Genomic DNA, 14721 nt, shown 5'->3' with positions numbered 1-14721 from the left:
ATGCACACTATCAAACGCATTTTCATAATCCACAAATGCAATCAAAAGTGGATTTCTATATTCTTTGCATTGCTGTACAATATGTCTTAAAATGAAAATTAGGTCAGTACAACCTCTACATTTTCTAAACTCTGCTTGTGCAAATCTCGGCTTTTCATCAATCTTTCTGTCTAGTGTCTTTGAAATAAGCATATTATATGTTTTCCTGTGAACTAACTGAAGTGTTATGCCTCTGTAATTATTATAATCAGTCCGGTCTCCTTTCTTTACCATTTTCACTAACACTCATAACTCCCATTCATCAGGGTTTGTCTCTTCATGCCCCATTCTACAAAAGAATCTTGTAAGCATTCTGTAGGTCACTTCATTTTCAGCCAGTATCATCTCAGCAGTTATTCCATCGTAACGAGGGGCTTTCCATTTCCTTAGTTTTTTAATGATAGCTTTCACTTCCAACGCGTTGAATTCATTCATGGACACATCAAGGTCATCAACAATTTCAGGTACACCAGTCAAATCAATTACCATAGTATCTACTATTTATGACCTCACTAAAGTGTTCCATACAACGTTGTCGTTCTTCATCTTTTGTTGTTTTAATAGATCCATTTCTCTTTTTGATTCGTATATGCTTCTTTGCCCCAGTAGAGATTCCATTAATAATTTATGAACGATTCTTACACTGGGATATCTAGCCTGCTCTACCTTGTAATTTTCAGTACTTCCTCGCAGACTTTCAACAGTCAGTTTCGGTATTTGTCTCCTTTTTAATAGTATCCCACGTATCATTTGATAACCTTGGCTTTCCCCTTGTAACTGCGTGTCCAAAAACTTCACTATCAACAGACTGATATACTGTATGTTCTTGATATCACACCATTTTTCATTAATTATTTGCATTTCATCTCTTAAAGTCTCTTAGGACTACAAATAGATTCTTACACTTAGTTGCTAAAGTTTTTCTTGGTCATCTTCTAGAAGATTACTTGTATCAAACACAGGTATTTTATATATATATATATATATATATATATATATATATATATATATATATGTGTGTGTGTGTGTGTGTGTGTGTGCGTGCGTGTGATTTTTTTTGTGTGTGTTAGCCACGCTTATCCAAGTTTTATTATTATTTGTACCAGGCAAGCTGCATTCCTAGTTGGAAGAGCAGGATGCTATAAGCCCAAAGGTTCCAACAAGGAAAAATAGCCCAGTGAGGAAGGGAAATGGAAATAAATAACCTAGAAGGTGAGTAATGAGCAATTAAAATGAAATATTTTAAGAACTATAACAACATTTAAATGGAGCTTTCATATATAAACTAAAAACTTCAAAAGAAAAACAAAAGGAAGAAAAACAAGATAGAATAATGTGCCCAATTGTACCTCAAGCAAGAGAACTCTAACTCAAGACAGTGGATGGCCATGGTACAGAGGCTATGGCTCTATCTTAGACAAGAGAACAATGCTTTGATTTTGGAGTGTCCTTCTCCTAGAAAAGCTGTTTACCATAGCTAAGGAGTCTCTTCTACTCTTATCAATAGGAGAGTAGCCACTGAACAATTATAGAGCAGTAGTTAACCCCTTGAGCGAAGAAGAATCGTTTGGCAGTATCAGTGTTGTCAGATGTATGAGAACAGAGGGAATGGGGTAAGAATAGACTAAATTGATCTGTGTTTGGGTAGGCAATGGGAAAGGAGCCGTGACCAGAGAGAGTTATCCAGAGTAGTAACTTCCTGTCTAGCCAGTCAAAGGAGCTGATAAATTTCTAGTGGTAGTATCTCAACGGGTGGCTTATGCCTTGCTAACCTTCTGACTGAAATTGAGCTTTACACTCTGCTATTATTTTCTTTTATTCTCCTTTCTTATTTCGGGACACTTGTGGATAAGTGTGGTCAGGATCATGGAGATATATAGTGTAGTATCGGAATAATGGTTTTCACTCTTGATTAAATTTTTTCTACCGTCATTGTACTTCCATTTATAAGCCTAACTGCACTATCCGTTTGGAGATGGTGATGTCGTTTATAATACAATGGCTTGGAAGTATTGGCTTCTTTCTTTCCATTATTTTACTCGTATCTTATATTCTTTGACAATATTTTAGATTTATGTATGGTAAAATCTTTATATTTCATTATGTTTCGTAAAGTAAATATCACTACAATTTTTGCAAAATATTTTTCGATGTTTATGAATTGATTTGGTATTTTGATTAACTAATCCTTATACTGCAGAGATCTTTTGTACGTGCAGATCTAATATTATTTACTGAAAAAGATGATTCCATTATCTTGCAAGGGTGCGGGAAAGATAATTAAGTTTTTTTTTTTTTAGTTATAAACTATTAGACATGTACACACTCATACGTATGTAAGTAAACATAAAAATATGGGTTGGCCCCAAACGCCATTACCCTTTTAATCAAGCTCTAAATTCTTGGAGTGCTGCTAGCTTCTTACTTTTCTCCATATTGATTCGTGATACGGTAACATAGGCAAACTACCAAGTAACTAATTCACTGCAGATAGTCGTAGATGCTGACTGGTAATCCAGAGAGATTTCACTGCATCAACATTGGTCATGAGTTAATTTCCCACTCAGTTCATGATAGATTATCACCACCTTACGTCTTTACAGCCTCTGTGACCGGATAGCGATTTTTTCCGCCCTTAGTAGTCATTGCCTTGCTTAGCCAGGCCCCCCGTGGTATGGTACGGTGCTGGTACCAGGAGGCCATTCAGAGCTCTTCTCGAACATGGGGAAATCCAAATGTTACAATATAGTTTTACAGCGAGTTGAAACAAAGGAATCTTTATTTAGGTTCCAAGAAAAACTATAGATTTAAAACTGCCTTCTACTTTCTTTTAGATAAGTTTGTAAGTTAGAAGTGGTTGTAGACAATGTTTTTCATTTACTTTACTGCACACAAAAACTGTCAGTTGCAGTCTTCTTTCTAGATCCTTATCATTGCAAAGTAACAGTAATAATAGATTTTTTTATTTATTATTACAGTTCACAATGCATCACGCGAGTGAGGCATGTCTTAAATAAAAGTGTGAACATTTAGATTTTGCTCAGATGAAAATTATGTTGTTAGAAAGAAAAATTATAAAATCTTCACTCATCGACATGATTTCGGGAAGCAAGTTTAGGTTACAGGACATCGAAATTTTGTTAGTCTTTTACTCAGATATTTTTTTTTATTTCGTAAGAAGATTTTAACCTTTTTGGGATCACGTTATTTGTTTCTTAATGATGCTGGTCTAGAAAATTTAAAATGTTCTGGAAGACGAATTTTATTGTTACATACAGTATATGGAAGGGTGTCCACTTAAGCTGCATGGAACAAGATCTATTTATGGTTACCAGCCTGCTGTCAGTTATTTTGCCCATGGGTACAAAGAATTTAAAAACTATTGTGGAATCAAGTTATATTGAAGCTTTGTGTGAGTGTGTGACACAGATGATACCTGTAGTTGTGATAATCTGGTGACAATTTCGTCAGCTCCAGATAAGGTGTGTTATTATTGATGATAAACTTGCATGGTTAGACTAGTGTTGGCTCAAATCTTGGAATTTTAAGTTATGTCTTCATCATTTCATAATGAAGATCAAGTAAGTAAACAACTAGACCTTGCAGTTATATTGTGAAGGAGCCCTGGTTTAATAGAACAATAAGTTAATGTTAAGACTGTGTGGAAAGGTCTGCAGAGCAATATATAAAGCTGCTAGTATAGCTGTTCACTAGGCCTACTTGTACATATTTGATTTTGATTGCACAATATATATATATATATATATATATATATATATATATATATATATATATATATATATATATATATACACTGTTATGTATGTATGTTTATACATGTATATTCTCAACAATAGCATAAGAATGGTGGTTCTATTAAGTGTCGACCACATTGTATTCTGCAAGTCCTTTGAGACGAGTGATTTTGATTAATATTTTATGCTTAGTTGCAGATACGAGAAAATATATCACCGGTTATAATCTTGCATTTGTTCATAATATTGTTGGTTTGCGTTTTTCTTCTACAACTATGCAACATTATAAATGAATGGTCATTATCAGGATCATCATTGATTAATATCATTACTATTAAGACACTTCTAATTTTGATCGTATTCTATCTTTATTTTTGTACTTTTCGCCTCTTTCGGTAGGTTGAGAGTGGGCTTTTGTTCTCTTGCAGCTCTCCTTTGTTTTCTTCATAATGCTTTCCTCATCTTCATGTCCTCCTTTTAATGATCGTATACTTACTTGTGACCTGATGGTGTCATCTCTCTTCGTGCTCGGTGACGCCACCTGTATCCTGTCACGTTTCCTAGTTGATTATGATCAGGAAGCTGTTTTAGGATAGAAAAGAAAGTTTTGATAGTAAAAAGCCCCCCGTTTAGTCTTGTTTTCATTTTGGCTCTTGATGAACCATGTAAGTGCTACTAGGAAAAATAGAGTTAGCGATTTTGGAGGTCTTTGCATTTTTCAATTATCACTTTGACCGATTGCTATTACGTACGATAGACACAAAAGTCAATAACTGTGTTTATTGTTCTTTTAATTTGGTGAGCAACGTATTCTTTAAGAAAATACGAGTCTCTTTTGTCGTTATACAAAGTTTCTTATATTTTACTGGACTGTGACGTGTTATGGTTTAAACTAGAGGCCGCAAATATATTCGTCTTCCCCCCCCCCCAAAAAAAAAAATAGATTACTGCTCTTACGTTTTTTACTTTAAATTGTAATTTTTTTTATCCAAGTTCATGGAAGGAATGTCCATTTTATGCGTATTTCAGCCACGTTCCAAATCACGAAAGTGGTTATGAAGGCTTTTATTTATTTTATCCTTGAAGAGAAAGGGTAGTGTGCAGTTTAAATTTGCGTATAATTTATGAAAACTGGTTTCTATAGTTTGCATTACAGTTATGATTAAGGAAAATCTTTTTGGTAGATGTAAAATTTGCATGCTTGGAGAACTAAACTTCATCTGGTGCAAGACAAAAAGGATATTTATATATAATGTCGAGGGTAGTTTCATGATAAGCATTTGTCATATTTTTCCTTATTCTATTTACAATTGTTCCATGTTTAAATCAATAATGCTTTGTACTTTGTAAGGTAATTTTGTATCAACTTGCTCTGTTATTGTAATGTGGTATAGTATAACGAACATCTGTGTACATGGATAGAGATTTGATGTAGAAATATAAAATATATGCCATATATTTCAGCTTGAAAAAGAAAATAACAAAATCCTCTTGGGAGCAGCTGCAGGACTGGAAAATTATGGAGAAGCGTGAGGAGAGGGAGGCAGCAATTGAATAGCCTTTATTTGCGGAATAACCTAGTCTTCTGGAATCGCCAAGATCTAGGTTTTCCAAAAATATTTGCATTTTTTTTTTATATGCTGACAAGGTTATAAAAGTAATCCAAATATTGCTTAAACGCCGATAGCATTAAAAGGAGACAGGGAGAAAATATATTATATGTTTACAGCTATATAATTATGAGGTGTGGATATCACAGCTTTCTGTGCCATGAAAAAATTTTTTGCTTGAATGACCGAAGAGAAGAAAATTTTGGCACGTTTAGGGCCTTGACGACCAAAGTAAAAATATCTCTTAGAATAATGATAAATTTATAAAGTAGAAACTTTTCAGAATTTTAGGAGTTAAATATTTCAATTAGAGCATACAAAATGTTGTTTACCGTCACGATACAGGCCTTTTAGCTCATGTTATCAGTGCCGATTGTTACTGATTATTTTTAGGAGACTTCGGTTCACCCTTGAATTTTTATCCCATAGAGAATTGGTAAAAAATGAAGCCTTCGGTAATTTGAATGTTTTTACTGCAACTGTAATATTATATCTTTACTTCTTGAAAAAAGAAACATCTGATGACTTCATACAGGGATTGGGTCTTGTTTTTTACCCAACGAATTCTTGTTCAGGACATTTATATTGATCCTGTGAAGTTTTTCAATAGTTTTGAAATTAGGGTAACGGATTATTAAGAATCGTTTACTGCTGTAAAGTATTTTTTTTTTCTATATTTCCTAAATTGACCGTATGTGTGCAGGTATAGTTTGATATATATTTTCTCTCACACACACAGTGCGGCAGTTTATTGAATAAAATTTTCCTCTTATTTGGAGGAAACCTTTGATGTTTTGTTACTAAATACATAATTTTAGCCAATAGGGAGTAAGAAAAAAAACTTATTCATTGCAAAATTTTTCATCCCCACATCCACTCCTCCTTCGAGCTTATTCTTATTCTCGTAACAAATTCGGGTTCGGGAACTTTCTTTAGTGTTTGTATATAGGTCTAGCTGCAGAGTCATCTGCAGCCATTGCTTGGCCCTCCCTGGTCCTGGCTTGGATTTATATATATATATATATATATATATATATATATATATATATGTATGTATATATATATGTATATATAAGTATTTATGTATATATGTATATATATATATACATATATATATATATATATATATATATATATATATATATATATATATATATATATATATATTGTAATGTCACTGCCCCTGGCCTCTGCCATTTTTGAGTGGCCTTTAAACCTTTAAACAAAGGAGATTCAGAGAAGTGAACGAGTGGTTTGTCGGCAGAAATAGACACACACATACAGTACACATATACAGACACAAATATATATTTATGTATATATATATATATATATATATATATATATATATATATATATATATATATATATTGCATATGTATGTATGATATATATCCTGAATATGTTTGTGTATATGTATGTATATGTATGGGTGTGCATTTGTGTGTTTATACATACATCATATATATATATATATATATATATATATATATATATATATATATATATATATATAATGATGGACATGTAATGAGAATGAAAGATAATAGATGATCAAGAAGAATAACAGAATGGATCCCTAGAAATTCCAAACGAAGCAGGGGAAGGAAGAGGAGATGATGGATTGACGAGCTAAGAAAATTTGCTGGTATAAACTGCCATTGGATGACTATAAATAGAAGGGAGTGTAAGGACATATCTGAGGCTTTTGTCTTGCATTATAATAGTAACGGTCTTATTATAATGAAGATGATGATGATGTATGTGCACGCAACTTTTTTCACGACTCCTAACATTGCAGCGTTTTTTTTTTTTTTGTGAAAAATTATAAGATTCTATCTTAATGGGATTTTATTATTATTATTATTATTATTATTACTAGATATCGTCAGTCAATAGAAATCAGTCATTCAGATAGAAAATGATTGAGTGAGTTTGACGAAATGCGAGTACTCCTCGCTGTGACACAGTAATAGTACTCTCTTTTTTTTTGTTTAATTTTTTTTTTTTTTAAATTCCTAAAGATGCTAGTCTCCAATTACCTTAATTGGTTTTCCCTTCATCCTCCATTTCTCAATCACAGCCTCCCCCACATCATCTTTTTCACCTCCTTTCATCTCTGAGGTCGTCTCCTTTGCCACTTTTTCCTTCTTTTTTTTTTATTTTTTGGTATTGGGAGGGGTGTTAGAATGGGTAGAGGGATGTAGTCCTGAATGGGGAGGAGGGTGTCACCCGCCTGTGCACTTGTCGTGTGGTGGTGGATCAAGTGAAGAAGACGGGTCGGACCATCGGGGTCTCCTGGGCTGGTTGGTTGTTGGTCAGTCTTCCTTGGGTGTCAGTCAGAGGAGGATGTATCGCGTGCTCTCGCGAGTGCTCGCTGGCGTGCTGGTAGGGGGGAAATGTGTTGGTGCTTTTGGGGATGAGTGTTGGTGTTGTGTTGAAATGTGGTGGAGATACTCTTGGAGGTTGTGGAAAGTATGGAAATGATAGTGCCTATAGGCATTTATAGTGAGAAATTTTCTCAAAGGTAGAGAATTCTTTTATTTTGCATTTTTATTCATTTTGGTAGAGATATTCTCGATCAAAGTATAGGTTTTTTTGAATGTGCCATACATCAATTATTTTTGGGTTTGCCATTCGTTTAATCCCTCCTCATCATGTCAGCTCTAGAGGAAACCCTGTTATTGTTTTCAAGACGATGGATTACCTTTTGGGATATTACCTGGATTTTGTAACGACGAGACACCTGTGCATTTAAATCGTCGCTTAACACCACAATCTCCAAGGCAAGTATGTTTTGGTCCTATTTAGCATAGAAGTGTTATTTTGTGCTGCATATTATTTATATTTGTAAAACTTGATTTCAAGGTATTAGATATTAAAAGCTAGACGATGTTCATATTTGCAGTTAATGTTTTTGAGTTGCATATGCTGTCATGTATTTGATTTCAAGATGCTTCTTCATGGTAATTGGCTTTTCTAGTATTGCTGTTTCATGTATTTTGATTACTTTGATTGCTATCTCGTAAAAGCCGAACAAATGCAGAATGGAAAACTGGCATATTAATTGTGCCATTTATGTTTTTGTTTTCTAAGGATTATTAGACAAGGTTTCTTATATTGTTTAGTTCCCTCTGTTATGTATAGGCTTGTAGTTTAAGTGCATCCTAATCACTAACCCGTTGTAGCTTTAGGAAGAAGACCATTGGCAGTCCTCATTCATCGTTCCCATTCCTTTATGGAACGTGACTAGATTCCAGGCCGGCCGTAGGTCCCTCAACAGAACACGCCGTCCGAATTGCTATACTATATGAAATAACATTCCTGATGAGCAATCTCTGATGATTATTGGAAAATAAAATGTCCTTCTAATAGGTCTGCTTCATAGGCAAATTTTCCTATTCATTGCCATCGATATCGTAATATTTCTAGTTGAGGATAATAAGTTAAGAAGAAATAGATGCGTTTCATTTCCCGATGACACCTGTGTTACTGGTGCTTTTTGAAGTGATTAATCAAAGTACGAAGGATAGATTCCTTTAGCAAATAAGTGCTCCTATGAATGTAACGGATATTTAACATCATTGTATTGACGTTGAGGTTTTGGGAAATGCATTATAGTGATAGTTGATGTCATGTCATTAATTTTGCTTGTGGTGCTTCCTCAGAAATTTACTGGTTAAACTGATTGGTTTTAAATTTGCTGATATATCAAAGTAAGTACATAAAGGACTTCATTTAAAAGGAAACTTAATCGTATCTCTCTCTCTCTCTCTCTCTCTCTCTCTCTCTCTCTCTCTCTCTCTCTCTCTCTCTCTCTCTCTCTCTCTCACACACACTAACTAATGTTACAATTGACTGTTACTCTTATCTTGACCTAAAATCCCCACTGGGCGAAGAAAAACTGGCCAACTTTCCCTCTGGACAACCACTCAACGTATTATTGAAATGTCAATGGGTTACTCCCAAGGTGATTTGATTTATTGATAGTTTGATTTGGTTGCTGTTGACGTCAAAAGATTAATTCTGTAATAATAATCTCTCTCTCTCTCTCTCTCTCTCTCTCTCTCTCTCTCTCTCTCTCTCTCTCTCTCTCTCTCTCTCTCTCTCTCTCTCTCTCTCTCTCTCTCTCTCTCAGTTGTGGACCTAGTTTAATAATATACTAATAATCGTAGATATCATTTGAGAAAAATTTTGAAAGCTTGACATTGTTTTGTAAACGTTTTAGTCTTTACTAATTTTGTTTTATATTAATTTCATGCTTAAGCCTTTTTGGAATTTTTGCCCATACGTCATATTTTTGTGCCAATGTGGCCTCTGTGCCCTATTGAAGCAAAAGTCAGTTTAGATTTTACATCACGCTTAAACTTTCAGCGATATATTTGAAATCTTGTAGTCGGTTGGACCCGGGAATATTATGAATTGATTTCATCATCATCATCATCTCATCCTACGCCTATTAACGCAAAGGGCCTCGGTTACATTTCGCCATCGTCTCTATCTTGAACTTTTAAATCAATACTTTTCCATTCATCATCGATTTAATGTTTACATATTGTATTTAAACTTGATTTCAATTTGTCGAATGGATCATGGGTGTGGTTTTGTAGTTTTCCGTAGATTGTTTTTAATTCTTATCATAGATTACTTTGCTATTTGTCCCTATCGTTGTACGTCATAAGTGAAAGCTTACGTTCTTTTTTCTCATATTCCTTGGTATATCACATCAAATGTTTACTTTTCATACAGAACTAGCTTTAAGGTACTTTTAAGGAACAATGATTGTAAAATTTATAAACATAGGTTTAAGGTATTAAATAATCCCTCAGTGTTAGAAGTGTAACGGATGCTGTTATTATTCTCCCGACTTTTCATGGAAAGAATTCTACCTTACAATACTATGTTACCTCAATCCTTTTTTTTTCCTCGTCAGTAGGATATTGAACATATTGTATTCTATAAATTGTCCATAAGAAATTACATATGCGTGATATGCATAGAAAAATTTAATATATTTCATACTCGTAAATATATGCTTATGTATGCGAACTGTTTTACGTACCAGTTTTATCAATATATGTGTATCTTTTATAGGTGGTTTTTAATCATCACTTGATCAACACCGATGTCACTTGAATAAGAATAATCAAAAGCAATGTGTTTGTACATACTATAGGTAAAGTCGAAACATTTTTGTAATCAAAATTATGTATATTTTTGCTGTATAGTTTATTGATTAGGGTTTTTATATAATATTTTTTAACTTTTAAATTCTTTGAATAATCCTCCGTGTGTATAGTGTTGTGAAATTCTCTGTTTGGTTTTCAGTGAGAAACATTTAACATTATACAGTAAGCGGTATTATAAATGTCTCTCCAAGTCTTGCTGTAAAGGATGCAATTTGAGAATAGATGATAAACGAATATGAACCGAAAGACTGACGCAAGTTCGAATACCTTATCATAGTTTTTAACGTGGTTTTATCCAGTTTATTAAACAAATTGTCACAGCCTATGGTAAATATTTACATGGTTATGTATTTATTTAAGTTCTTTTCTATATTATTGGTACTCATTTTGGGGAATTCGTTTCAACTGGATAGTGAGTGTAAGGGTGGGATGATTTCATTGTACTTTAATGATTGTTTCCTTGTGATGTATTAGTGAATGACTAATTTTTTAGTAAAAATTGCTTACTCCTACTCTCTCAAGAATTTCTGATACCATACGGAGTCAGAAATTTATTTTACAATGCTAGATACGAATGCAAAAACAAACTGCGTTATTTCTTTTCAGTGTATTAAAGCTATTAGCAAAAATCAACACAATCCACAATAATCTCTGATCAAGTTTTAAGTTTTTTTTTTTATTTTTTTGTTATAGGATTATTGGTGAGTGTGGATAGATTTTATTTAGAGAGAGAGAGAGAGAATTCTATTCTTTCAAGTATGCCGAATTGTTTACGATCCTTTATTCAGCAAGTAGCTTATGTGAAAACTGCCTTTGAATTAACTACGATAATAATGTTACGTTGATTATAATAATTTCTCTTGCATTTTCAGAACTCAAAGACTTCCTTGTTTTTATCTGTCGTTATGAGAAACGAATTAAAAAAACTATCACAAATAATTTTTCTTTAAAATAAGCTTGTTTTATTGGTTTATTAAGCACAATATGCCTCAAGGCTAGGTTGAATATTTTATGTACTGTTCGATAGATTTACTCATTTTGTATAGAATATTTATTATTTGATAAGCTGGTCATTAAAATAACGTGGTGTTCCATAATACTTTTACGTGTATCGTATTTTAAGATGTCCATATACTGTATACTATTTTATCATAAATGTTATCAATTAGACGAGTGAATTTGCAACCTATTAGCTTCTATTCAAAAGCACTATATTCTATTTACGCATTCCATTTGTATTAGTATTTTAATTTCTGACTAAAATCCGAAATAAAGCTCAAATTCCTTCGATTTTGAAACGTAATTTATATAGTTAATTAAATACCACGTAATGTTACCACAGTATTTACTTTTTGGCAGTAATCTGTCACGTATCTATGGATGATGTCGTACTAAATTTTTTTCTTGGCCGTGTAAAAATAAAATCTATAGACTTTAATTATATGAAAGGAATCCTTATCAGCAGGATGACAACACTTCATATAGTATACTGTGCGCAGCAAACAAGTTTCCATAATTTGTATAATTCTTATCTTTTTAATGTGTATTTCCTGTTAGTAATATTATTATATTTTATTGTTTGAATTACCAATATTTGTATGACGTATTAAGTATAATTTGCATTGTATTTCAAAGTAGAGTTTGGTCTTGTAATGTTATATTGATTTCTTTAACCGATTTTTCTAAGCGCAGACTACTTATATATATATATATATATATATATATATATAATATATATATATATATATATATATATATATATATATATATACATATATATACATATATATATATATATATATATATATATATATATATATATATATATATATATCCATGTAGTGTTTGTACTAGCGTCCGTGTGCTTGTATAGATATATTGCACAACACTCAAGCTCAGTATTTTGTCTTACTACTGTTTCCTTTCCTGATGAAGGTGTCATAATCTGTGTGTTAGTGGGCGATATTCTATTCAATCATCCTCACTACATGGAGTATCTCATGGCTATTTATGGAAATCTGAGAATGTTTCCTTTGTTTATAGAATATTTTGAATTTGTGGAATATCTGCAATTAATATTGTTAAAGGTTTTTGAAGGGGCACTGCCTGCAATACCTAACAATAATCGTTGTATCTTATTGCCTCCTTTTTTTTCGTCTAAAGTTACCTTTGAACGTATTATTATTGTTATATTGGCATTACATTATAATTAGGTGACCGAGAGGGGGAAATCTACTCACACCCGGGCTTTTTATGTAGAAATAAGGAGAAAAATAATAGTATTTAGAGGATTTCTTGCGTTAGGGCAAAATTTAATTTCAGAAAATGTTCACGAAAGGTTTCTGATAACAGAAAAATAGATTTATGTCTTTTAGAAGGTAATATGAAGGAGTGGTCAAATTGATTTCCACTCGTTTTATAAATTTAGATGCAATGTCTGATGGAATTTGACTCCTACGACTACTGATGATAAGAAATATGGAAGAGCTACACATTCGATTAATGTTCAGCATCAATAGAGTAGGTTGGTATTGATATATTTGCAAATAGACTGCAATGAGTGGAAAATGCAATAAAAGACCGGATCACAAATGTTAGCGATATGTATTGATTCGATCATGTTAGAAAGCAATGGAAGAAGAGCCTCTTCAGATATGAAGATACTAGTATTCCTTACACACAACGAAAGGATTTCTCGACTTAGATGAGCACCAAAATACTCACCTTTTCTTATGGGAGATATAGCTAACCTCGTTATGCAATTTCGTAGAACTATGTCCCTTTTACTTTAAACCCAAGATATCAACTGATGAGGCAATAAAGTTTATAAGTACTCTTCAGAAGTGTAAGATAGTAATAAATACAGAAATAGATACAATTTGTCTCGGAAACATTGAGCTGAACAGAGGTCGTCTGCTCCATTTTTAGGATATCATAACAGCTGCACCGATTTTTCAAGATTGAGAATAAGGAGAAGATTTGTCGGGAAGTAATAAATTTAAGGCCAATAACAGGTAGATTGAATGGTAATTCATTTGTGATGTATTGTCCTTCGTATGCATTAATAAAAATTGGAGTTATTTTTACCCTGTAAATGCGCAATGGTTCTCTAGTCCTGCAGGAGTGGTGTTCAAGGATATCCCATAAAGTTTTTAGGTTTTAGTGATTATTTTCTGGCTGTGATAAAAGTTTGATAAGGAAGAGACGCTATTCTTTATAAAGTGAACTTCTATCATCGTGAATGCTATTTTTGTGTCATTTTGGTAATTATCTTATGTTAAAAATTATATTTGTTTTCATAATCTTGTCCTTTAGTGCAATTGGAGGACATACAGTATACGAATCACATTTGCGTTAGCTGTGCAAGTTTGACGTATGATTTTTCTTTTCGACATTTGTCAAATATATTTGGTGTCCTGTTCGTTCATGAAAATAATGATTCTTGGTGAAGAATGTACTTTGTCAGATGTCTTCCAATTGGATCATTCTTCCCGTTTTACTGAATGCGTTGCAATAAAATACTTTTAAATTTAAAGTCTTGGGTCAGTGTTTTGATGGTCACTATAGAGATACAAATAGATCAAAATAAGAAAATGTCTATTTTCTGGTACTCTTTATAACAGAATTTTTTAATTTGATACTAATATTAAGAAGAAAACAATTCATCCCTTTATCCCCTATCGTTCCTTTATCAATATACCTGGTGGGATAGCTAAATTTCCACCTTCATTAAGAGATAGGGATAATGAATATAATCTACGGAAATTCCGTTCCGCGTTTCACTATCTTGCTGTTAGTGGAATAGTGCTATAGATATTGTGCAGTGGGTAAATATTTCTGTCTGCTTGCTAGCTACCGTACATTATTGTGCGCGCCCATAATTTTGGGTAGTGTATTCATTATCCAAACACAATATATCTGTACAGTGAATATCTCTCTCTCTCTCTCTCTCTCTCTCTCTCTCTCTCTATTTATATATATATATATATATATATATATATATATATATATATATATAATAGAAGAAGAAACAAATATATATATGTATATATATAGATATATATATATATATATATATATATATATATATATATATTTGTTTCTTCTTCTATTAGCGTGCTTTTTTCC

At 32.7% G+C, this 14721-nt stretch overlaps 1 long non-coding RNA gene across 1 annotated transcript in view; it reads left to right on the top strand.

Annotated features, from left to right (window-relative positions):
- Positions 1–7743: 7743 nt before the first annotated feature.
- LOC137621194 (uncharacterized) overlaps positions 7744–14721 on the top strand; it is an 833937-nt gene continuing 826959 nt past the window's right edge. The window contains exon 1 of the long non-coding RNA XR_011040171.1: positions 7744–8190. This is a non-coding gene — a long non-coding RNA (uncharacterized lncRNA). The remainder of the gene's footprint in view (positions 8191–14721) is intronic.

Source organism: Palaemon carinicauda, chromosome 27 (assembly GCF_036898095.1).
Source record: "Palaemon carinicauda isolate YSFRI2023 chromosome 27, ASM3689809v2, whole genome shotgun sequence".
NCBI lineage: Eukaryota > Metazoa > Arthropoda > Malacostraca > Decapoda > Palaemonidae > Palaemon > Palaemon carinicauda.
The sequence above is the reverse complement of the archived record's forward strand: the minus strand, read 5'-3'. Positions and strand labels throughout refer to the sequence as shown.